Below are 27,617 nucleotides of genomic sequence, written 5' to 3' on the forward strand. Positions count from 1 at the left end.
TGTTTTCGTTGCTGATGCTGTGTGTCCCATCAAAGACAGGAAAACAAAACCACATATGAAATTAATCTGGGTAGGAACTGGAAGCTTCCGGCAGAGAGAGAGGTGATGGTGCTCGAGAAAAGATGTCCCTAGCAAGATGATAAAATTGTTCAGCGAGAAGCAATTGGGTACGACATCCGGTTTCGGCCCCGGAGAATATAAATGTACCAAGATTGATTGACATATCCCGCCCTAAACCCCCGAAATAACGGTGATAGTGAAATTTCAGCATTCTGACAGCAAAACGTGGAGCCACCGACTGACTTACTTGAGCTGCAACTCAAATATGAACAATAAATCAACCATCCTCTATCAGATGATTTATGAGTGCGTCTAAGACGATTTTCCAGGGAAATTTTGATAAAGAAGGTTATTTCCGTTTCTGTTTCCTGTATCCATTTTTATCAAGAACATCATGTTGGTAATTGAAAGTTTTATAATATCATTTTGAAAATTGGTAACGTGAGGATATTTTTTCTTCTGGTCCAAAACAATTCTTCGCAACAATGTAAGAGCAGATCAAAATATGCAAAGACAATTCGCCAGATCACATTCCACCGCATTTGATCTCTTGTCACTATTAGGCAAATTTGTTGCCACTACCAGAAAACGCAAGCAGAGAAAGAGGGGATTCCGCTTTTTCGGAAACAAAATATTACCATCATGTTCTTCGATAATTTTCCTGCAGCAGAAAGGAGAAACGAGAAAAAAGTATACCCTATACTTCCGTCCATGAAAAATGCCGACCGAAACAGGAAGGAAGTGCCGCCTGGCTGATGGTAGCTTGTTGTTGGCCATCTTTCTTTTTGGCCCGGCCCTCGGAGCCTAGTGGCTTCGGGATGTGGCGGCGGGACCAGAAATATAAAATACCACCGCATCTTAAAATGATGGGAAAATATTATTCATGGAAATACCAACCATTTGCTTGGTTGGTTAGTTGGTTGGTTTGAGAGTGGAAAATCCGATGCAGGGCGAACGGAAGTGGAAAAACGAGACAGAGGGCTACAATGTGCTCCGGAGGGACCAAAATGAAAAAAAAAAAGAAACAAACCGCAATAAGGCAATAGAGATGGAAATGTGTATGAACGACATCATGCATATCTCCGAAGCGATAAACAAAGATAAATCGCTTTTGGACGTTTTAATTCGTTGGTTGCTAAATTGCAGCCCTTTTATGGTTAACGGTGAAATTATTTCACAAACAGAATTTGAGCTTTAATTATGCCATACATATTTCGAGTGTGGAAATGATTCAGCAAAATGTGTAGATATCATTTATTTTTTTTCGAAAGAAATAAATCTCATTTTATATTTGCTATTTTATTATTTTTGAATAAGGATATGACATACAATAATAAGAAAACACAAAAATCAATTTTTTCCTATCAATCTCGCGTGAGCTTTCATCTTGTCGAATGAAATAACTTAAGAATTCACAGAAAACTGCTGCAAAAGTTGTCAAAACAACTTTAAAATTTGTATTTCAAATATAGAATATGTTGTCCAATTAATCTAAATGTAAAAAAAGTTGTGACTAGTTGATGTCAGTTCTTGAATTTTTTTTTGCAATAAAACTGTTTGTTTACATTTTGTTTCATACGACGTAATTAAAGCTCAGGCGAGAAAAGATATCATGAATATAAAAGAAATTAATAAAAACACTAATCAGCTTTACAGTTTTTTTTTGCTGAGATCACCATTTTGAAAACCTCAAAAACTTTGGGTAACTTTGGAAGGAAGAAGGAAGGTTAAGATTGATTTAGATATCTTTTTTAACATCATCTCATATTGTACGTATTTTGAAAAAGTTCAACTATCGCAGTGATCTCATATGCAGTACTCATGGCGTTGAAAAAGTTCGAATGCTTATTAAATCCTCGATAGTTTTGAATAAACTGCTCAGAGATAATGACCAATCACACCAATTGTTTTTGAACATTTTTAACCAAGCTTCAAAGTTTTCTCAAGCTTATCGTAAGTGGCACGCTTCTCTGTTTAAATAAATTTCGTCTCGTATACAAATTATAATGGATTTGATTGGAGTAAAAGTGTTATCTGTATTTATTGATTTTCTTAAATGTTTGCCGTTATAGCGAAATGTTTGCCAATACGAATTAATCAAAGAGAGTCAGATGTTGAGGGCTGGAGTAATTTTTTTAAACCAAATGTCCATTATTCTTTGTAAGAAATGACAAACAAAAATGGACACTGCGAAAAATAAGCACATTTAATGACCAATTTCAACTTAATAGGAGAGATTAGGGCATAACAAGCACCCGGGGCAAAGTAAGCATTCCTTTTTTCGACGAACGTACGAATTTTCTCGAATTAATTTTCTTGAGGAACAGTTTTGTAGTTCCTGTTGTATAAATTTTTCAGCAAATCATCAATCTCCTTATCATCTTTACTGCAAAATTCTAAAAAAAAACAACAAGGTTCTCAAGTGACGAAAATATCATAATTTTTGAGCACCGGAAAATAAGCTCTTATGGCCTTTAAACGAAACGCATTTTTACATTAATTTGTTTACTCGGAGCGCATAGAGCACAATTGATCGGGGCACGATGAGCATTTTCTGCCGTAGCATCTAGCAGTGAATTCAACTCGATGAAGTCAACTGTAGCATAGAGACACAGCTTGATTAATTTACATCTGACGATTTAGCCTATCGGTTATATGTCGGAGAGGTAATCAAAAGACTTCAGTTCGATTCCTGGTCGAGGTGATTTTTTTTCATTTACCATTCATGATCGATTATTTTAATTGTTGCATAATACGGAAAATAGCATCATTTGCCGTGTTTGTGAATTATTTGTATTCTTCAATGAATTATTCATTTTTCAGTTATTGCTTTGTTTGATGGATCTACGAATCAGCGTTTAGTGTAGGGTTACCATATCCCACAACACCAAAAAGGGTACATTGAGATCCTTTATCCAAAAAAGGTAAGGAGAAACGTTAAACAGTAGAACCCCGCTTATCCGAACTCCAGTTTTCTGAGCTCCCGCCTTACTCCAGCCATCAGGTTGACACAAGATCCATATATTTATTGAGCTTTGCGCCCGGATGGCATGCAAAAGGATGTAGGGGAAAAGTTCATATAACGCCCCATGTGGCTAATACGCGCCACTCTTGTTTTGAAGAATCTGAAACATTTTAAGCCTGCAAAATATTACCAATTTGTTTTAAATGCTGTGATTGGTCATGGCAAGTATGAATTTCTCCTTCAAAAGCCCCTGTGTCGTGATTATTTCACAATTTAGGTTTTTCTTCATTTCGATCTAAATTTTTAAACACTTTCAATAAGATGTCACCAAGCAGAGAGAAACGAATAAGACAATATTTTCTGACACATCGATAGAGGAGAATCTAAATTATGATTTTATGCTAAAAAATCATACTTAACTCGCTTTAACTTAACTTACTTTCATGGGTATGTTCTATCACAGCCTATGCGCTCGTTAAAACGCGCAAATCGCAGTAGGCTGAAAATAGCATTAATTTTTCAAAAAGGCCAATTAACATTGAAAATGAACAAACAGTCTAAAACCATATTTTGAGCGTTAATTCAGCCCAAAAAATCTATTTTTCATTTTTTGTTAAATTTATATTAGTCCATTTTGATTTTCTTTTCAGTCAAAGTGTCTGTAAGTATTGGTGTGTTTTCGGTCTTCGGCTGCTCTCGGGTGTGTTCGGCTGCTAGGCGCGTATTGAATACACAGCGGCGCGTATTCGCAACACAGTTTTGTTCTGTGGCTTTGAATATGGTTTTTAAAAATCAAGTTTTTGAAGAAACTATAGCAATTTGAGTAATGAAAAATCATAGGCATTTGTAGAAAACACTTTTCTTCAACGATTACAACCATTTTTAACACAATTTGTATGTGGAATACATTGAAAATCAGCGATTCGCTTAGGTGGCGCATAAAAGGGCATGATCCCCTACAATAGAACCCTGCTTACTCGAGGTAGTCGGGGGAGGGAACACCTGGGATAAGTGACACTCCGGATTTAACGAAATACATTGACAAACCCTATACTTTTGCTCTAGTTTTGCATATCATCCAAGCGCATAGGTCGGTTCTTACATGGATTTTATTGTTCTGTTTAATCAACGTTTCTCGCTAGTACTATAACTAAATTTTGTGCATATCGATTACTGTTTGCATACTTAAAGGCACTTATCGCACTCACTGTTTATAACGACTAAAATGCATGTTTAATAAAATATGATTTTAAATTGATTTGATGGAAACTGTATTCCTTTCGTAGTTTTTGCATACGATGTGAGACAACTTGGTTTTTTGATCAAATGTTATTCATCAAAAAAAAAAAGAGTACATTCGATACATGGCCGTAGGAACGGGGGGGGTTTTGGGGGTTAAACCCCCCCCATGAGGATCCAAAAAAGCATGCGAGGTATTCTACTCTTCACACCAAATTTTAAATTCAGAACCAAATTATAATAATAGAGTAAGGTGAATCAAGATTATCAATCTCGAATAAAAACTAATGCCGAGACCTCAAAAATCCATCCCACTTTTTCAAAATTTTCTTACTTGTTCATATAAATTCAGGTCTGAATATTAAATTTTAAATTAAATTAAACCCATTTCGTAGGTTCTGATTCCATAATTCCCATAACCAAAATTGTATTCCTATTTTCGTATTTCGGATTCTGTATCCAGTTTAGAATTATGGATTTTCAGTTTGATAATCATAAGAAGTTAGAAATAAAAGCTGCTTTGAAATTCTGGTTCAAATTTGGTTTTGCATTTCACATCAAATTTGAATCACGCTTTTCGAGATTATATGCATTTTCACTATTTTGATAATAGTTTTCCGAATATGAAAAAAGAGAAATATTTAAATTCGAAGTTCTTAAACTTGATTCATACATAAAATTCAAACATTTAAAGCTTCAAAATGGCAATCCAAAATTAAAAAATCAGATTCAGATCATTGCAAATTAATATTTTAATGCTGATTCACAAAAATATAGATTAAACCTAAACTACAGAATATAAATTATAGATTCTTGAATGAGAGCTCAAAAACTAGGCTCATAAAATTCTGATCTGGAATTAGATTTGGAAAATCGAATTTTTTGTACATTTCAGAAATCGTATGGAAATTCGGATACAGATTCAAATTTTGCAATTTTTGAATTCAGGTTCAGAATTAAGATTCGGAATGCAGGTTAAAAATTCAGAAAAAAACCAGTTGGTAAATAAATTTTACATTCAACATAAATTATTGAGGAATTTCATAGATCATGAATTTATCACATGGCGGACTAAATACGAGATATCTCGTTTTTTCACTTGCAAAAGTGTGCTTTTTACACTTTGAAGTAAAGCTCAAATGGACTGAATTTAATTGCAATTTTTTTTTTTGAAAAAACTGAAAACAAGATTTACCGTAACTTAAAAATGCTAAATTTGTAAAATTTAATCCAACGGTTTTTGAGATATAGAATGCTGAATTTCGGTGTTTCTCGTCATAGATTTCTTCGCGGTACTTAATGTGTTAAGATTGCTAGTCAATTCAATTTCGAGATTTCAAATTTTCAATCAAAATTATTTTCTAAGCACAGTTCAGCTGAAAATCACAAATAAAAGGTTCATTTTAAGTTATTTGTTTTATCCGAAAACCCCTAATTTCATTTTAAAAATCATCCACACGATTTTCATTATGGAATTGATTCTTCTTTATGAAAAATATTTGCTGTTAAAAAAACATTCTTACCTTATTAACATATTAAGGACGCCCAAAATTCGACATTTTATGTTTCAGAAACCAATAGTCAAAATTTTGCTAATTTCATATATTTGAGTAAGGGTCAGTGTTGTGTTAAATTTAGTAGAATGAGGTTTCATTATTAAATTTACGAACGCCAGCATCGATACGAAAAAACACTTCAATAGATGAAATCAATTTACGAACACACCGTTAGGATCAGGTTTTTCATCAAGCAAATTTGATCCGAAAATCTAATGATAATTATTTCCTACTTTTTTTTTTTTAATACAAAAATTTTTAATATCAGAGTACTTAAAAATAAATAATCATATAGTCACACACCTAATTTGTTTTTTTTTGTTTTCGTGCAGTATTGGGCAATAAATCATAGATAAAAATAAGTCACCAAAACCCCCCCCATGAGTCGGTTCTTCCTACGGCCCTGATTCGATAAAATTGCACAAAAAGAAGAGTACGTCCATTTCTCGATCGAAAAAGAGTACATGTACTCTTAAAAGAGTACGTATGGTATCCCTAGTTTAGTGCCAAATTCATTGATCTTGAATGGTAAATGAAGAAAAAAAAACCATATCGACCAGGAATCGAACTTGAGTCCACTGATTACTTCTCCGACATCTAACCAATAGGCCAAATCGTCATATGAAACTAATCAAGCTGTAGCTCTATAATTCAGTTGACTTCATCTAGTTGAATTCGCTGCTAGATTCGACGGCAGAAAATGCTCATCGTGCCCCGATTAATGGTGCGTATTCTGCCCCAGTGGGGTATTTCGTTATGCACCTGCGGTGGCTGATTTTAAGCATTTTGCAAAAAAAAAAAAAATGAAATGCATCTTTGTCTACTTTTCAAGTTTTAGCCCGTTACGTTTAAGTGTCTGAATACGAAACAATGAAGTAACTCACAAACTATAGCTGTTTTCTATGGTTCAAAAAGCGTCCTCCTTGAAGTGACCATGAGACCATGACCATTTGAATTTGTTGAAACTTACGGTTTTCTTTGCAGCAAGCAGCAACTTCTGTTCCCACGAGCAGAACCAAAACAGTTTGTTTTGGTTCCGCATTCTTTGAGTCAATTCGCAATTGAAACAATAGCGGTGATGATTGAAGATGACAGCTGATGATGGTAAACACGGTATAAATGTTTACATCATCACACGGTCAAGCGAGACAACACAAATCGGGTTCGTGGTAACACAACAGTGTTGCCAGATATTCTGGGTAAGAATATCAAAGTACTCATTAAGAAATGAGTACTTTCCCGGTTAGGGAATATAAGATGTGGAAGTGACAATTAGCTATCGCTAATTAATATAGTTGTATTCTACTGACCTCACAGACGAAACATGAATAAAGATAACTCTATTCCACCACTGAAACCAGCGTTTTCAACAGGTTATGGGCCCAGATACGTCTGGAAACGGAAGGAAAAACGAGTTAGTGAGAGGGGTACTCTCAAGTATATTTAACTTGCGGTTAGCAAGTGGAGCAGCCAGCGCAGAAGGACCAGCCCGGGTTGAGGGGCCAGCCACGAGCCAGAGGATCACCGGAGAGAGCCAGCCAGCAGCCAGAGGATCGCCAGTGCAGATACCAGCCAGCGAGATGTCCCAGGCCAGCCAGGAGGTTCCGCCAGAGGTCGAGTCCGGGGAGGTTCGTGGACCGAGAGGGTTACTCTCGGTGCCGTCACGAGCCACGCTGCGGTTAGCAAGCGTGAGCTCACGACCGACGGCCGGGAGGAGTCCCAGGATCCGCAACCGAGATGGTTCAGCGCGAAGGTCGGTAGGTCGGAAAACTTGGGTGGACCTGATAGCCGAGAGGGTTACTCTCGTGCTTTGGCTGTGCGTTGTGGTCAGCATACAGGAGCTGATCCAAGCACAGACGACCACCAGGGTAGAGGATCGGCAGCGCAGAGGCAATGAGATTTTCCAGGTCGGCCAGAACGTGCCACTGGAGTTCGAGGCCGGGAAGTTGGGTTCCGAGAAGGTTACTCTCGATGCCGACACGAGCCGTGCTGCGGTTAGCAGCATGAGTTTATTTCCGACGGCCGGGAGGAGGACTCGCGGGATCTGTAACCAGGATTGGTCAGGTCCGAATGCTCCAGATGGAGGATTGGCCCGTATCGGAGATTGGAAGAAGCTGTTTGCCGAGAGGGTTACTCTCGTGATATGGAGCTACGCTGCGATCAGTACGCGTGAGCTTATCCAAGCTTACAGAAGGATTTTTCTGTGGCTTTGGCGGAGATGTTTTGGGCGACGGTTAGTTGCCAAATACTTCAGCACTATATTCGATCCAGATGGGTCGCATGCAGCTGAACGTTGCCCTCCGGTTTTAAGAAGCGCTCGAAGCATTAAAGCAACGGAGCGGAAAGCCATGAAGCTGCTAGTCGAGACGATTATTCTCGTGCTTAGTAGCTGCGCTGCGGTTAGTATGCGCAAGCTTGTTTCCGGCGGATGGTTAATAGTTCGGGCGCTTCGAAGGAGGTGGTTTCAGCGACGGTTAGTCGCTAGCGAAGTCAACCAGTTCTTTCTGCGGATTCCTGCCGAGAGTGCAGATTCTCGAAGTCATCGCGAAATGAAGGCTTTGAGAGGGAACGCGAAGAAAACGGCAAGAGGTTGTTTATCTGGGGTTACCAGAAAACAACGTTCGAGAAAGCAATATGCTTTTCGTTCACGTGCTGGGGTTATCAGCCACCGGAATCAACGAATCATCGGTTCCGGTGCCAGTCAGCATATGGCGCGAGACGAGAGCGACTACGAGAGTAGCGATGGCGAAGATGACGATGATGATCCAGATTCCGTCAATCCCGAATCGGCCCAGAGACGCAGTCAGCAAAGAGGAGAAGCTAATCAACGCTACGTGGCTAACGTAGCAGCTGATGATGAGGAAGAGCAACTTCGAATCGTCAGTAAGCTCGAGGGCCAAAGGGTTTTTTTTTCCGGAAGATCACCGCAGCCATGAAAGGAACAAGATTCGGGCTGAACGAAGTGAGGTTATCACTGAGCAGCCGTTCAACGATTTGATCGGTTGTTTGCAGTTTTCGAAGCCGAAAATCAGAGCTGCGGTTAGCGTACTAACAACTATCAAGCAGCCCTGGATGAGAGCGAGATTTGGGAAGCGGTTAGCTTAACCCATGTTACAGGAAACCCATTCTGTTTCTCGTACAAATGGGTCTTCACAGCTATCGAAAATCCCTGGAGAAGTACGCGTCATGGAGGCGGTTGGCTTACCCTAGGTCACAGGTTTCGTGACATGATCGTTCACTGGACGAAGATGAACGATGGTGAGGTTATCACCGAAAAGCCGTTCAAAGAGTTAATCGGTTGTTCGCAGTATCTGGCGATATCATCGAGACCAGTTATTTGTGCAGCGGTTAGCGCACTATGCCAATACCAGGCCAGTCTGGCCACTAACGAGGCCTGCAGCGTATTCTGCGATACCATCGACGTATGACCGTTATGGCGTTGGTATACCGCAGAAACGCGAACACGGACCCACTTACGGGAAATCTAATTTCGTGGTCAACGAAACGACAGCAGACGGTCAGTCTGTCATCGACCGAAGCTGAGATAGGAGCCCTTTGCCATGCGGTCAAGGAAGGTTTGTGGTTAACAAACTTCCTTGGTGAATTGGGTGTGGTTAGCACTCCTTTCACGTTAATTAAGGACAACATCCCTTGCATCCAGTATCTGGAAGAGGCGCGGACTCATCAGCGGATGAAGCATCTGGATGTGAAGTATGCTTTCATCAGAGACATCATAAGAAGCGGTCAGCTATCTTTGCGACACATCTCCACTGAGGATCAGCCAGCTGATGCATTCACGAAGGCGTTACCAAGGGCGAGGCACGCGAAGCTGTTCAGCATTCTCAATCTGCGAATTGAGGGGAGGTGTTGAAACTTACGGTTTTCTTTGCAGCAAGCAGCAACTTCTGTTCCCACGAGCAGAACCAAAACAGTTTGTTTTGGTTCCGCATTCTTTGAGTCAATTCGCAATTGAAACAATAGCGGTGATGATTGAAGATGACAGCTGATGATGGTAAACACGGTATAAATGTTTACATCATCACACGGTCAAGCGAGACAACACAAATCGGGTTCGTGGTAACACAACAGTGTTGCCAGATATTCTGGGTAAGAATATCAAAGTACTCATTAAGAAATGAGTACTTTCCCGGTTAGGGAATATAAGATGTGGAAGTGACAATTAGCTATCGCTAATTAATATAGTTGTATTCTACTGACCTCACAGACGAAACATGAATAAAGATAACTCTATTCCACCACTGAAACCAGCGTTTTCAACAGAATTTTTATAAGATGCGATTAACCTATTTTTAGAGTGTTAAAAAGATTTTAATAAAAGTCTTATAAAATTCTTTCAGTTTTCTGAAGAACCTCGTTTGAAAAATAGTTGAAACAGCTTTATATATTTTTTTGTTTCGATTATAGTCGTTTTCCCTTTAAATTTTTATTCCGCCGGATCGGTCTGCACAATTCTTGACATTTCCTGTTTCCATAAGACTCTCTTATAAAAAGCAACAACCGCTCGTTGAAGGATGTGTTCATTTAAAGAGTTCATTCGCTTCATAAGACATTCTTATAAATTTCAATGATTTTTCTTATGGCGCCAGTTTATAAGAGAACTTATGGCATACATAATTGTATTTTTCTGAGTGTACTAACTAGCATCATTATATTTAAATGTTAATAAACGCGTGATGCAAAACCACCATATTCAAATTCATGAAATTGAGATAAGGTATGTGACCAAACTCAACTTCAACATTACTTTACAGTGTATTCATCAAAAGTGTTTAACTTTACTGTTCCTTAAACTCTCTAGAACATATTTTACACCAAAAATCATGGTTGAAAAACTGAAAATAGAAGATAGTTTTTTAGAAAGCCATAACTTTCAAACGGTTGAGGATACGATAATGACTTCTAGAACAAAGTTGCTAGAATTGGTGCAAGCTAAAAACTCAGATATTTTAGCTCTAAAATGGATATTTAATATATTTTTAATCCCACCGTAGGTGGTTTAATCATTTTTCAAAAAGTTCTTTTGAAGCCCTTGTAATGTTGGCTATATGTGCTCAAGACACTCTAGGTCTAAAACGCATAAAGGCTGATGCGGTCAAAATTTGGTCAAGGGAAAACGCGTGTAAATCGGTGAAATCGTTTATTTAAAAAATAAAATTAAATTTATTTTTCAAGTTTAATTAGTATAAAATTCAGGAAAAATATTCAGGTAGGCTTCCTTGCCGGGCCTTACGCTTAACCCCTGCGATAAGATTTTGTACAGCCACCTTGTCCGCCTTCTTCGCCGCAGAAAGTCAGTTTGCCTTGAACTGCTGCTCGTCCTTAGCAGTTTTTTTGGTCTTCTTTAGGTTCCGCTTGACAATAGCTCAGTATTTCTCAATTGGGCGGAGCTCTGGCGTATTGGAAGGGTTCTTGTCCTTGGGAACCATCTGCACGTTGTTGGCGGCGTACCACTCCATGGCCTTTTTACCGAAATGGCAAGATGCCAAATCCGGCCAAAACAGTACGGAACAACCGTGTTTTTTCAAGAAAGGCAAGAGGCAAGGAGGTTTACTCGAACACTCTTTCACGTAAATCTCTTGGTGGACAGTCCCGGAAGTTAAGAAAATGCTGCTTTTCAAGCCACAGGTACAGATGGCTTGCCAAACCAGATATTTCTCCGCAAACTTTGACAGTTTCATGTGCCTTCCTTTTGTCGTATAAAACTCCTGTCCCGGTAGCTGCTTGTAGTCGACTTTGACGTAGGTTTCGTCGTCCATTACCACGCAGTCAGCATCGTCGTGTACAGCCTCCGGGATCGCGCTTTGGCCGTCGTATTTTGTTTATGATCGCAATTTGGAGTCACTACCTTCTTGTAAGTCGATAGTCCGGCTCGTTTTTTGGCTCGATGCACGGTTGTAGACGATACACCCAGCTTATTTGCGGCATCTCGGAGAGAGAGGTTAGGGTTTCGCTTGAAACTACCGGAAACTCTCTTTGTCGTCTCAGCGGCTTCCGGTATTCGATTTCCCCCCGATCCAGACTTCCTGGCCGTCGACAAACGTTCCCCAAACACTTTAATGACATTTGTAACGGTTGATTTGGCAACTTTAAGCGATTTTGCCAGCTTTGCGTGCGAGTAGCTCGGATTTTCGCGATGCGCGAGCAAAATTTTGATACGCTGCTTTTCTTCCTTGGACAACTGAAGAGTGAATTCCAAAATCAAAATAGGAGCAATATTCTACACACACACCTTCAAAATGAGGGGTGTTCAGGTTTTTTAAATGCAAAATTGAAAGAAATACGTCAAGTTGATATTGACCAAACTTTGACCGTATCACCCTTTAATTTCGGCAAAAAATAGATTTGTTCGCCTTTTTTATGTTTAACCCCTGTGTGCGGCGACTAGGCTTTCTTTTCTTAAATTTGACGGAATATTAAACATGACCGTGACTATCAGTTTATGAAAAAAAAATTTGCAGTACACAATAGGTAGATTACTGAAAATCACTTTCGTACAAACGTCTTGCACAAATACGAGGTAAATTCACTGCATTTACATAATACTTTTTAAGGCGTATATTCGAAAAAAAAAGAAACACTTGGTTTTGTGAATAACTATTGAATGCGTGGATGTAAATTGATGAAATTTTCAGCGAAGTTGCCCGGTAATGTAATGTTTATATCAGGGTGCCCATAAATTGCATAATGTCTGGGAATCTGGGAGCTCACTCTCCAAATGTTAGATTAGGATGTGGAGAACAAACTTTTGTATGAAACAGACTAAAAAAAATATGTTTAGAGGTTCCTCAAACGCGATCTTTGAAAAAAGTCCACTTTAACAAAAATGATTTTAAATAAATTCTGGGTTCAAAAACTTTTACCAAATTAATATATTTTATATTTTTTCAATTTTGTTTGGATCAAATTCTACACGTATTAAGGATTGAACCGTAAAAAAATCTTCACACGATGATAAGAACAACATGCTTTGTTTAGCAAAGTTTAAGTGTACAAATATCCGCATCTTTTGATGGCATTGGTGTCAAAAACAATCTACGCTAGGTACACAGTTTGGTCAGTTGAATACAAAATTATCGGACCAATTTTTTTTTCTTGAAAATAGCATGCTTATTTGAAATTCAGATGCCTGGTTCATTTTTGATTTTTTACGTGTAGAATTTAATCCATACAAAATTGAAAAAATATATAATATATAAATTTTGTGAAAATTTTTGAATCCAGAATTTATTTAAAATATTTTTTTTTTGAAAGTGGACTTTTTTCAAAGATCGCGTTTGCGGAGCCTCTAAACATGATTTTATTTAGTCGATTTCATACAAAAGTTTGTTCTCCACATCCTAACCTATCTTTTAAAGGGTGAGCCCCCAGATTCGCAGACATAATGCAATTTTTGGACACCCTAGTATACATATGCAAATTTCTGTGATGTTCTGTACATTTGGTTTTTCAGATAGCGTCCAATGCAGAAATTTTTCGACTTCAGGCAACACGTGCGCCATCTTTAATGTATACCTTAAACGAGCTTTTTTTTTCAAATCAAGGCTATAATAATGGCAAAATAACTCAAAATTTGAAATTTGGTCGAATAATAGCAATAATAATATATATTAGAGACCTTCTAATCTTGAGAGGTCATTCGGGTCTGAAGAGAAATGCGGTCGAAGTTATTACAAATTTAGTCGATTGTCCTTCTTCGGCATGAAAACAACGTATTAGACTTTTTATCACTCAACCATCATTTTTGTGTAATGGCACGATTCCAGATCCAATTCAAACCGAGTGTAAACTTTGTAAAATACTTTGCAGAGAAAACGGTCACATTTGGAGGCAGTCTTCTTTGAATTATCAGCCATTCATGGTGTCAATCGTCTTGGAAGACTGAGTTATTTGAAGTTTCCAAATATCGTTAGTTTCCTCAAGCTATAAACATATAATTTTTCATTTTTTCCCTTGTTTATCTCCAGAAAATACAGGAAAGACTAGTCAACGAAAAGTTTCTGGTTGGAAACCTGCCAGGTGACCACTTAAGAGATGGTTTTGCTGTCAAAATTTTTCAAAATATCTCCCCACAGGTAGTCCAAATATTTTTGCGCACGATTTGACCACCGTTTTTTTTTGTTTATTTTACCGGTGGACAGCTTTTCTACCTGGACGAAATAAAGTTCGGCCTATTTTTTAGTCAGCTAGATGAATCAGTCCGAAAAATTTGACTTATTTATTACTTGCTCTACTCATATTTTTGGATTGAGCCTGAAAATACCTCTCACATTCCGTTCACTTCATGGAATCAATAATCTTCTTTTTTTTTCAAAATTTTGCTACGACTTCTTAAATCATTCACAATGTAAACTTTGGTCGAATTGTTGATTTCCAGTTGTTTTTTGGTCTCCCACTGGGGCTTTCCTGGACTTTTCTCGATCCTGCCCAAAAAAAATTGTCCATGAACTTCAGTGTTGGAAGCTATCTAAAAAAACACTTGATCTATTGTCACTAAATTTTGTACACGTACACATCACATTACTTGGAAGCTTCATTGAAAATTTCAACAATTTCCATCCATGCATTCAAAAGCTATTCATAGAACACTGTGTTGCATTTTTTCGAATACACTCCTTATTAAAGCGACGTGGTCGGGTTAAAAAATCGCGAAATCGTTGAAAATGGTCAAATCAACCGTGTGTAGCGTTCTCAAACGGGTCTGTGAGATGCGTACTATAGATCGGCTGGTTCATACCAAGCGTCAGAGTGGATTAAGGATCGGAAACTGCATTTGAAGGTGTTGAGAACGATCAAGGAAAACACAGGGTAGTCGGACTATGACATTGCCAAGAAATTCAACGCCGACCGGTGCACCGTCAGCAGAATTCGTCTACGCGATGGAATGCGATCCTATCGGACCAGTAAGCAACCAAACCGGACATTGAAGCAGAATTTAGTAGCTAAAGGACGTGCCCGTAAGTTATACAAGAAGATTCCAACGAAGTTCGACGGATGCATCCTCATGGATGACGAAACTTATGTACGTGAAGATGGATTTTGGGCAGCTTTCTGGCCAAAAATTATGTAAAGCCACTGCAGTAGTGCACTGCACTGGTCATGGTGATGTCCCCGGCAACTTCAAATTCGTTTTTGCTGATAAGTTTGCAAGAAAGTGTTTAATCTGGCAAGGTATTTGCAGCTGCGGACGAAAATTGCGGTTTTTGTGAAAAACAAGACCATGGACTCCGAAATTTACAAGGAGGATTTCCTGAAAAACTTTTTTTTCGTACATTAGATCTCACAAAGCACTAGTTAAGCTTTCGCCAGATTTGGCAAGCTGCCACTACAGCTAGGAGGTTCTACAGTGGTATTGGGCCAACGGGTGGATTTTGTCGAAAAGGACATCAACCCACCCAACTGTCCTGAATTCCGCTCTACCGAAAAATTTTGGGCAATTGTCAAGCAGAAGATGAAGAAGAATGGTAGGACGACTCGGGATGCAACAGAGATGAAGAGATTGGGGAACAAAATGGCCGCTGAGGTCAGCAAATAGGGTGTTCAAACTATAATGAGTGATACTCAACGAAAAGTTCGACAATTCATCAAAACAACATCGGAATAATTTTTTTTATTATTTTTCTTTTAAAGTGCAATAAAAACCCTACATTTCAAGTACAAATTTTTGGAAAGATACATCTTTAACTCATGTAACTAAAATACTGTAAAATTAACATTCCAGAATTATATTTGGGGACTTTCACAGAGCGTTTAATTAATTTCAATTTAATTTTGTCTTGTAACTCAAATTTTTCTTGCTAGTTTGTGATTTTCTGGAAATCTTTAATATATTTAAGTTATAAAATCCAAATAGTGAGTATGTACTTACGGTCGTTCCGCAAATCGGTGCATCGCCTGCAGCTAGCAGCCTAGCGCCTCTGCGGAGCCTCCTCCTCCTTCTGGGGTATGAAGGCGGCACCTCGGGCAGATGCAGCACCTTTCTCTAGATGGGCGGCGCCGCCGTCTTCTTCAAAAGCTTTTGCCGTCGTCGTCGTCGTCGTTGTTATCGTTGTAAGTTTTTTTTGGTGGTGAGTGTATTTTGGATTCTCGCTAGGTTTACCGCTTATATCCGTCAGCAATTTCGTATGTTCGATTCTGGTGCGGAGTTCACAAAGTGACTTCCTTTCGAAGAGGAGCTAGGTTGACGGTGCAATTTTTATTTTGGAAGTATTGTATTTGTTCAAATTTGCTTCAACTATCTCACGAGTGCACTGTGACTGATACCAGTTTGAATGATGATTTCATAACTATTATTGTTAATTTTTTTTTCTCTTAACGTGGAGCTAATTGATAAACATACACATGCACACATATGTCGTACGCCGAGAGTTGTTAAAGCATTTACATGAATTGAATAATATTTTTCTTTTAACTATGCTAAACACGCTAAAAATCTGACTTCATGGAACAGATGCGTTTGCGATTATTTGTTACAGTAATTCTTTTCAATAGTTTACGTTTGGTTTTGGCTATGTTTACTAGTCGAGCATTAAGAAATTGGGTTGTTTTTTTTATTGTTTGGGGAAGGGGTTAATTTACAAGTGCTGAGAGAACACGAGGGTGGAACTATCCTGCTTCACCGAACACTTTCTGCGACCCCTTGGAGGTACATTTCGATCCAGAATCGAGCAGTTTAGCAGTTTCCATCAAACTTCAATATTCATGAATGATGGTTTTATTTTTTAGTTCAAACTCCAAGTGCCTTGGAATACCATCAACAATGGCTTTTCGTTTCACTTTTCTTCTTAAGGTGATTAACTTTTTATCTTGGTTCAAGCTGTTTTCCCAATACACACACACTCTTTCTCTTTCGCCTTTCTTCTCACTCTTGCTACTTGTAGGAGGTATCGACTTTCACGAAGCACTCTTCCCTTCTTAACACTGGTGTTAAATTATTCACACTTATTTTCCAGGTCGATTTTTCTTTTTTTCTCTGCCTGAGCTCATCGGTAAACAAAAGCGATCCGCCACAGGGAAAAAGTGCAAGCGAGTGCGGGCAAAACTTTTGCTATTCGAGCGAAAATTTCGAAATGCCGCCCTGCGTTCTGTCGGCGAAGAATTCCTTCTTTGTTCTGCGAAAAATATGGGCGGGGCTTTTTTCAGTTGGCCGCCCTCCCAATCTCACCAGACCGACTTTCCGGAATTGACGATTCGTGCCTGGGCGCTTTCGAATTCATTAAAACTCATCAAATGCAATTACGATTTTCCTTTTCTTCGAAGCTTTTCTGCCACCCAACTCTCCGCTTGCCTCAGTTTCACTTTTTCAAATTATATTTTCTTCTTGAGATTTCACCTTTCTCCCCTCCAAACTTCCTTTGACACCCCTAGTTTCCAAACTGACTATAGGAATTCCCTTTTTTGTATTTATTGTAATCGGCTCCGTTGATGTTGCAGTTGTTATTTTCAGCTCCAAGTTCCACAACCCTTAGCTATTTCAGCCGCGCGCTCGATCCTTCAAATAATCGGGCACAAACTTTCAGCTGGCTGCAATTTCGTTCCGTGCTGAATTCTTGCCTCGGACCGCTGCTTTAGCCGTTGACGACGTTTCGATGCTGCTGTTGGCCATTTAAATTGTTGGCATTTTCTGCAGGAAGACAAAACATAAAAGAGGAAATTGAAACAAGAGTTAAAAACGTTAGACGGAAGAAAGCAAGCATTTCGTAAATTTTTGGAACGAGACCGGTAGGTAAATGCGAAAGTTTTCAGGATTGACCCGTTTGAAATTCGGATAAAACTTTCCTTCTGTACAGCGATGTCTTACTTTTGTTTTACAGTTTTTGAACGAAAATAAAATGCATCTATACCGAAAGAGGTTAGAGTAAGGTAATGTCCATTACATTGTATCATTAACTTTTTTGTATACATATCATTGTTAGATGGTTTTTAAAATAAATTAATTTCCTACATTCCACAACGCTTCAATTCTGTTATTGTGAACCATTACCGTGTGATGCATTGTAATCAATAGAACACTTCATTTAAAAATCAAAACAATGTGTCATGTAATTTTGAAAAAGGGTCACATTTATTTTGTAATTTGGGACAAAAATTTACCTGTGATTAGTTCAAATTCAATTGCACTTGATTAACGGATGAATAAAATTTCTCAAAATACGAAAAAAAAAAATCTAACAAATGGCAATTATTTTTGTCATTTTGAAATATTTTTTCAATTTGGTTTTTTCCGTTTATGTGTTTTTGTCATTTATTTTTCCGTTTGTGTACAGCTCAGCTGAATTTGTCTGTAAAATTTAATTTTTTTTTCGAGTTTTTGGGCTTTAAGTTATTTAAGGGTCACCCTATTGGAAAATTTCAGACGACTATAGTGAAAAATAATCGTTTTGATGCATGATAACCATTCTGTAACATGTCGTTTGACAACTTTGCGATTTATTATATAACGAAACTCCAAACAATTTCATATAAAGGCTGTCAAAAAAGGCCAACTTAAGTAAAAATGAATATTTCAAGATAACATGAAATCACGACGTTTTAAGCATTTTGGATTCTAAATCAAAATATTGACTATCCCGATATCCTTTAGTCCCCTCTTACCTTTATATTTTTTGAGGCAAAAATGTACCTTTTAACGGTTTAAGCCACTCCTAAATCAAGTCCGATTTAACTGTCAGTTTTTGGACCAAATTATCAAACATACTGTTGAAACTTACGTTTTCCTTCCGGCGACCTAAACAGCAGCAACCAATTTCTGCCACGGGCAGAACCAAAACATTGTTTGTTTTGGTTCCTATTGCTATGTTCAATTCGCATCCGAGAACAATAGATCAATGATTGCTGCTGACAGGTGATGATGATAAACGCGGTACAAATGTTTACATCATCACTTGAGTTCGTGGTAACACAACTGTGTTGCCAGATATTCTGGGTAGGAATATCAAAGTACTCATTGAGAAATGAGTACTTACCCGGTTTGGGAATATAAGAAGTGGAAAGTGACAATTAGCTATCGCTAATTAACACGTTCGTCACCACGGCACCCATATTCGGGTGATGGGTGTATTTCCTGGGGGGGGGGGGGGGGGGGGTTACTCTTACTTGAGTTTACCGCTCAGCTTCGCCACACGTTTCAAATATGGGAGTTTTCCCTCTTTGCTTTCTCTCTCTGAAAATTTCTTTGGGCCCGGCTAGTAAAACTACCAAACTGAGCGTGGCGACGAACGTGATAATATAGTTGTATTCTACTGACCTCAAAGACGAAACATTAATAAAGATAACTCTATTCCACCACTGAAACCTGCGTTTTCAACAGGTTATGGGCTCAGATACGTCTGGATTAAGGAACAAAAAGCTAGTGAAAGGGGTACTCTTAATACTTGCGGTTAGCAAGTTTATCACCGACCAGTGCAGAAGGACCAGCCAGGTCGAGGGGCCAGCCACCAGCCAGAAGACCACCGAAGCCAGTGCTAAGACGAGCCAACCTAGGGTCCCCGAGCCAGCGGAGATGGACCAGCCAGGGCAGAGGCCAAGCAGCCAAAAGTCCAAGGCCAGCCAAAAGTCCACGGCCAGCCAGGAGGTACCGCCAGAGCCCTGGGAGGTTCGCTGATTGAGAGGGTTACTCTCGATGCCGTCATGAGCCACGTTGCGGTTAGCAAGCGTGAGTTCACGACCGATGGCCGGGAGGAGTCCCCGGATCCGCAACTGAGATTCAGCGTGAAGGTCGGTAGGTCCACTCCGGAAAAATTGGGTGAAGCTGATAGCCGAGAGGGTTACTCTCGTGCTGTGGTTGTGCGCTGTGGTCAGCAGTTATGAGCTGATCCAATCGCAGAAAACCACCAGCGCAGAGGTTCGTCAGCGCAGAGGCCACGAGATGCTTCATGTCAGCCAGAAGGTACCACTGAAGTTCGAGGCCGGGAATTTGGGTTCCGAGAGGGTCACTCTCGATGCCGACACGAACCGCGCTGCGGTTAGCAGCATGGTTTCATTTCCGACGGCCGGGAGGAGGACTCTCGGGATCTGTAACCAGGGTTGGTCGGGTCCGAATGCTCCAGATGGAGGATTGGCCCGTATCGGAGATTGGAAGAAACTGTTCCAGAGGGTTACTCTCGTGATGTAGAGCTACGCTGCGATCTGTACGCGTGAGCTTATCCAAGCTTACAGAACGATTTTTCTGTGGAAGGTGATGTTTTGGGCGACGGTTAGTTGCCAAATACTTCAGCACTACAATCGATCCAGATGGGTCGCATGTAGCTGAACGTTGCCCTCCGGTTTTATGGAGCGCTCAAAGTGTTAAAGCAACGGAGCGAAAAGCCATGAAGCTGCAAATCGAGACGATTATTCTCTAGCTTAGAAGCTGCGATGCGGTTAGCATGCGCAAGCTTGTTTTCGGCGGATGGTTGATGTTTCGGATGCTACGGAAAAGGCCAGCCAAAAGAGCAGATGCTCGAAGCCATCGCGATATGAAGACTTTGAACCGGAACGCGAAGATAGCTACAAGAGGATACTTTTCTGGGGTTACCAGAAAGCAACAAAGAAACTCTATTCGTTCGCGTGCTGAGGTTATCAGCCACCGAAATCATCGATTCCGGTGCCAGTCAACGCATGGCGCAAGACGAGAGCGACTACGAGAGTAGCGATGACGAAGATGACGATAATGATCAATATTCCGTCAATCTCGAACCGGCCGAGAAGATCAGTCTGCTAACAGGAGAAGCTACTCAATGCTACGTGGCTATCGTAGCCGCTGATGATGAGGAAGAGCTACTTCGAATCGTCAGCAAGCTGAAGGGCCAAGGGAACTGCTTTTTCCGGAAGACCACTGCAGGTTATCACTGAGCAGCCGTTTAACGATTTGATCGGTTGTTTCAGTTTTCGAGGACGAACATCAGTGCTGCGGTTAGCGTACTAAGCAACTATCAAGCAGCCCCGGATGAGAGCGAAATATGTGAAGCGGTTAGCTTAACCCAGGTTACAGGAAACCCATTTTGTCCTGATAACATATTCATATCTTGAAAAAGTATCAAACATGTGTCTGTAATATTTTTAAAATATTCTTTATAATGTAAGTTTTAAATAAAAAAATTATTGGGGCTGTTTTGGACTCTCAATTTGTACGTATGATGTGCAACTTTGCAGAAGGAAGTATATAACTATGACTTGTAGTTTCAAAGTAATTCAAGTTTCACTGTGGAAAAAAGTCACAATTTTCAAATTTTTGCCAAGGATTTCTTTATATTATGCTGTGGATGAGTTTCGAGCAATCCACCTTCAATCAATAAAAAATCTAGAAACTTGGAATGGTTCTTTCTGGTGATTTAAGGACCGATAAAAGGATGAAAAAATCTGATATCAGGAGTTTATTTGGTTCTTAGATTGCTCGAAACTCATCCACAGCATAATATAAAGCAATTCTTAGCAAAAATTTGAAAATTGTGACTTTTTTCCACAGTGAAACTTGAATTACTTTGAAATGACAAGTCATAGCTATACACTTTCTTCTGCAAAGTTGCATATCATAACGACACGCATCTTTTGAATTCAAGGTTGATTGAAAATCTTAATCCAAAGTACACTTTTTTATTAATTTTAATTATTTTATTTTTACAAAAAATCATAGTATTGCGTAGTTTAAAAAACCATACATTCAAATTGAGAGTCCAAAACAGTCCCAATAAATTTTTAGTTCAAAATTTACATCATAAAGAAAATTTTAAAAATATTAGAGACACATGTTTGAAACTTATTCAAGAGCTGAAAATGTTATGGACAGAATGTCGAAAAAAATTGCCTTTTTCCAAAAATCGAACCAGTGCGACCTCTAAACATCATTTTTCTGAGTAGCCGCCATATAAAATATTGTTTCTTACACATGAAGCTATCATTTGAAGCTTGAGCCTCCAAAAATTCTAGACATAGTACAATTTTGGGCCACCCTAGTGTACAAGCTATTTTAGTCGCCTATTATGATCCCTCTTCTCAGAAGGGAGCAGCACTGAGCGTATAGAAAGAATTATCGATAAGTTACATGGGTGTGCATGCGGTCAAGAAAGGTTTATGGTTAACAAACTTCCTTTTGTGAATTGGGTGTGGTCAGGACTCCTTTCAAGTTAATGGAGGACAACATCCCTTGCATCCGGTATCTGAAAGAGGCGCGGACTCATCAGCAGATAAAGCATCTGGACTTGAAGCATGCATTCATCAGGGATATCGTAAAATGCGGTCAGCTTTTATTGAGACACATCTCTTCTGAGGATCAGCCAGCTGATGCGTTCACAAAGGCGTTACCGAGGGCGAGGCACGCGAAGCTGTTCAGCATTCTCAATTTACGAATTGAGGGGAGGTGTTGAAACTTACGTTTTCCTACCGGCGACCTAAACAGCAGCAACCGATTTCTGCCACCGGCAGAACCAAAACATTGTTTGTGCTATGTCCCTAACCCTGGACAATGTGCTCTAGACCTTATTCGGGCTCACGGAGAAGCGGATAGTAGTGAAACACGTCTTGTTCTTTTGACTTCAAAATTCAACTGCCTTTATTTATCAGGTTCGAGAAGAGGTAAAGTTTAGTTAAAGATCAAGCTTTCAGTGTTCTGTAAAATAGTTTTGATTCGCTCTCACATCTTTCCCTTTAAGTATATAAAAATATTTTTTTTCATTTTCCTTATTATCTACTAGATGCCTTCTTAAACAATAATTCGAGATTTAAATTTTCGTGCTTCTTGCCTGTTGTTCTGTTTGAACGTCTTAAAGTAGTAGGTGCTAAATCGTTCTGATTACTTTCTTTTGCGCAGTTTTTGAAATTTACATTATGATCGCTCTCTTTTTCTTGATTTTCTGCAAAACTGTCATTAGTGTTTCTTAGTACAAAAGGTTTTTTAGAAATCTTTTTAAGTTGGTTTACATGTGCTTTCTTAGTAGATCCTTGTACTTGTATTAAGTAAGTCATTGTAGAAAGTTTTTTTACAATTTTTGCTTCGCTACTACTGACCCTACCAGTTACTGCTTGAGAATAGATAACTTTTTCGTTTATTTCAAATTGCTTTTTAATTTTTTTGTGTTGAATAATTTCATTTAATGCGCAATGATTTTTCGGGTTGAGTCCTGATAAAAATGTCCGTGGAAGAAATGCAAAAATTTTATTATTTGGGACGATTTTATCCTCTGTTGTTGGAGTTTGATGATGATTGTGCAGAAAGCTACGAATTCTATTGTCTATCTGTAATGAGGAAAGATTTTCGGTTTCGGTTATTAGTTTATTCAAAACTTGTTTTGTTGTTTGAACCGCTCTTTCAGCAAGTCCATTACTAGCTGGATGGTATGGCGGCGATGTTATATGAATGATGTTGCGAACTTTACAAAAATTTTCAAATTGATAACTATTGAAAGGAGGTCCATTGTCACTAACAATGGAATTTGCAAAACCAAAAATAGAAAAAATATCATCAAGTGCTTGTGCCACAAATTCGGCCGTTGTTTGGGTCATTCTTTTAATTTCCACCCATCGAGAGTAGGCATCGATTAAAATCAGAAAAGTTTTATTAAATTTGTGAAAAAAATCCACGTGAACTCTTTCAAATGGTCTTGTGGTTTCTGGCCAGTTACCGAAAATTTTTGGACTTCTGTCAACATTTAAAATTTGACATTTAGCACAGTTGGAAACATAGCTTTCGATGTCAGCACCCATTCCTTCCCAATAAAGATACATGCGAGAAAGTTGTTTCATTTTTTAAATTCCCCGGTGATTTTCGTGCAACAACTGCAAAGCTGGAAGTTTTAAAGTTGCGGGAATGACTATGCGTTCACCAAAAAGCAGACAACCGGCCTCTAGATTAAGTTCGTGTCTTTTCCCGTAATAATTCTTCAGCAATTTTCCTGTGTTCCGAACCGCTTATATCCTCGTCGCCAGTATGCTATGTCCCTAACCCTGGACAATGTGCTCTAGACCTTATTCGGGCTCACGGAGAAGCGGATAGTAGTGAAACACGTCTTGTTCTTTTGACTTCAAAATTCAACTGCCTTTATTTATCAGGTTCGAGAAGAGGTAAAGTTTAGTTAAAGATCAAGCTTTCAGTGTTCTGTAAAATAGTTTTGATTCGCTCTCACAGTTTGTTTTGGTTCCTGTTGCTATGTTCAATTCGCAATCGAGAACAATAGATCAATGGTTGCTTATGACAGGCAGAGATGCCATTCTCTACCGAGAAAAAAGGAGAACGGAGAAAAAAACACCCCCGTGCGATAGTTGTATATCACCCGGGTGAGATTTTTCGATCCTCTCCACACATTATTCGCACCCCGGTTTCGAAAGCCACACACACCTAATTTCAATAGCTCCGTCGTGCGACGATTTGTCACTGTAGAGCACCCCGGTGAAAACACAGAACCGACTAGTTGAAGCCACCAAAAAGCAAAGACAAAAACAAACACGACGGTGTGCATAATAATAGCATCAACAAACGATGAATGTTTCGGGCGAGTGGTTCAGCTTCGTATGTGTTGGTAAACGCAACAAGCCAAGCCAGCTGCCGTCGCTGTCGCTCTCCTTGGTGAAAACATTTTTTCACTGTAGTGTGTGTTAGCTCTGTCGTGTTGATTTACAGATTCTCTACAGAGGTTCGGCTAAAAATCTCTGCGGTGCGTTTCAGAGAATCTCTACCGAGAATCGAAAACCGAGCACATCGGTGATTCTCGTTAGAGAAATTGCAAGCCTGATGACAGGTGATCATGATAAACGCGGTACAAATATTTACATCATCACACGGTCAAGCGAGACTACTCAAATCGGGTTCGTGGTAACACAACAGTGTTGCCAGATATTCTGGGTAAGAATATCAAAGTGCTCATTCCCGGTTATGGAATATAAGAAGTGGAAAGTATCAATTCGCTATCGCTTATTAATAGTTGTATTCTATTGACCTCACAGACGAAACATGAATAAAGATTACTCGATTCCACCACTGAAACCTGCGTTTTCAACACATACAATAACCGGAACAAATAAAAATCTACTCATCGTTTTAATCTCAAAATGCTGATATTTTTTTTTCAGTTTCTCTTAATCTCTTGAAGTTTCAATCAGTTCGTTGAAAAGCTTTTAATATCAATATCATTTCAATTTTTAAAAAAAATTGATAATTTTTTTTCTCAATTCAGTAGAAATCAGTTTACGGAATATAAAGGGAATTATATGAATGATAAACAAATAACCACAAAGTGAAGAATAACTCTCAATGACCTTGATAATTTACTGACCACCGCTTAACATAGGTTTTGGTGTTATTTCTAAGGTAGAAGTGTCCAGCCAGACCTCAAAACAGTAAAACAGGTCTGTTTTTATCCTAAACATCAGTTTTGTTTACCTTTTTGTTTAAAAAAACGTCCACAACATTTCAATAAAAATTATTTTAAAGCTAGGTTTGGAGTTGTGGAATAAAAGAAAGCTGCTGTTTTCTATGCTGTTTTTTTGGGTCATTATATTTTTAAAAAAATGTACCGTCAAACGGGGCATCATGCAACAGCGGGGTTCGATGCAACATTTATATTACACTACATAGAATCAATTTTTAATTTAATGTTTTGTAATGAAGTTATATTTTAATGATAACAAAATGATGATGACATAATTTCTCGCATCTTAAGCTAGTTGTCTTAAGTTTTTTATTTTTATGTAAAATTTGAAAAATCGAGCAATAAATGTACAAATTTTAACCTTTTTTGATGCCAAAAAAAACTTTACCCAGTATGCAAATCGGCTTGATAAAATTACCTACAAACTTTTTACAGGTTTCCTCATATCATACCAACATTGTTGGTGTAAAAATATTTTTCGAACAATCACCCAATTTTTTTAAATGAATATTTTTAATATTCAGTTAGGTGTCTGGGGTAAAATGCAACAAAATGCAAATCAAAGAAATACCTTGTAAATCTCGTTTCCATGTGTTGGAATATGAATATTTTGAATCACGCGTTTGTAAACATTTAAATTTCATTCATCCAAACATTTATTTTCATGATTTCAGCTTTTAGAATTTTTCGTAGTATTATTTAACCCCTAAATGTATGCAGCATCCTTAATTTCAGAAAAAATGTGAAAATTTGTTTCTACAGACCCAAAAACTACTGCAATTGGTGTTGTCATGCGTAATGGTCTTTAAGACATCGCAAATGTATTAAAAATTATGAACTTTCGTACGTGTTCATAAGATTTTTCATTAAAAACAATGTTTGTTGCAAGTTACCCCATTTTCTAAGGAGGGTGAAAATCGCATGTTTTCAGAAAATTAAAAATAACTGAAGAAACCAATAATTTTTTTTAACTACGCCAATTTATGTCCCAGCATCCTTAAAACTTTTGATGCATAAAGGGTACGATTAACTGTGAATATAAGTTTTTTAGAAGCTATTGCAGTTGAAAATTGTTGCATGTTGCCCCAGTTGACGGTATTCGTTCTCCGGTCTCTTTTTAGCATGGATTCTTCCAGGTTCTCACTCAAAATGTCGATTTTATTATCAACAATCACATTAACGGTAATTCTATCGAGAGTTTGTGGACGTTTTTTTTTTTAACAAAAAAGTAATCAAAAAATGATGTTCAGCATAAAAAAGACTGTTTTACTGATTTGAGGTCTGGCTGAACCCCCTTAACTCAGAAATATCACCAAAACCTTAAAAGGTGTCCACGATGAAATTGCTGTAACTTTTTAACCATCGGGTAGAATTTAATGAAAATTTGGGCGGATTTAGTTTATAGAGCATTGTTTACATCCGTGCGTGATAAAATCTTGCGCTTTCATCACGGGAACAAAGATCTCTCACATCGTTCCATCGCTTAAACTTTGGGAATCGCGAATTCCACGGTATCGCGAGTGATAAAGCGGTTCGAAGAACGATTGACCACCGTTAGGAAGCCCAGAAGTGAAGGAAAAAGTATTCCGTACCACACCAAAAATCACAACCGCGTAATTGGGGCCTTTAAACGAAACCCGTAGACCTCCGTTCAGGATGTGGATAAGAAGCTGCACCTAAGCCGAAGTTTTGTCCAGAAGGCCAAAACTAAGGCTGAGCTTCGAACATTCAAGGTACAAAAGGCCCCTAAGCACAAGAAGTCCGTCCAAATCCGTGCCAGGAAGTAGTGCCTCAATATGCTGATGAAGGTTGAATGCTGCATCATGGACGACTTAACGTATGTGAAGGCCGACTTCGTACAGATCCTCGGCAACCTGTTTTTCAAGGATAAGTTCAGCGTTCCGGAGCATGTTCGCACTTAGAAAATGTACAAATTTTCGAATAAATTCCTGATTTGGCAAGTCATCTGCGGGAAGCGGAGTGCACCTTTCGTGACCCAAGGCATTTTAATTATTATTTAACAGGCCCCCCTTTTATTTGAATCCATTATTACGCTTTAAATCCAATTTTGTAGTTTCGTTTTCCTTGATTTCTAGAACTTAAAGTTATATGATTCAAGTAATGTTGAACGGTTTTTCACCGGAAGACGCCTCTGGGTTGAGGGTCCGGGACAATCGTTCCCGCCCCTTTACCCGGCCTGAAATAAATTCAAATCAATGCCTATCCTTATCCATGGAACATGTTTGAAACTCATAGAGATAAACCAATCAAAAAACTTTTATCACTTAAATTCCACAGATACCTCAGATAAGTCATCCCCAAATTTAACCGAAAGAAATCGTTGAGCTGACACACCAAAACTTACCTCCCCTGAAGAGCCAAAAAGGAAACGTAAATAATTTTATTGTCATGTTCTTAGGAAGCCGGCTTCCAGAAGAG

General features: G+C 38.7%; 1 protein-coding gene across 1 annotated transcript in view; it reads right to left on the minus strand.

Annotated features, from left to right (window-relative positions):
• LOC129750851 (acetylcholine receptor subunit alpha-like 1) overlaps nucleotides 1-27,617 on the minus strand; it is a 361,925-nt gene that overhangs the window by 278,747 nt on the left and 55,561 nt on the right. Inside the window, exon 2 of the mRNA XM_055745954.1 lies at nucleotides 15,707-17,461. The gene's annotated coding sequence lies outside the window, so the exon portion shown is untranslated. The remainder of the gene's footprint in view (nucleotides 1-15,706; nucleotides 17,462-27,617) is intronic.

Source organism: Uranotaenia lowii, chromosome 3, assembly GCF_029784155.1.
Source record: "Uranotaenia lowii strain MFRU-FL chromosome 3, ASM2978415v1, whole genome shotgun sequence".
Lineage (NCBI taxonomy): Eukaryota > Metazoa > Arthropoda > Insecta > Diptera > Culicidae > Uranotaenia > Uranotaenia lowii.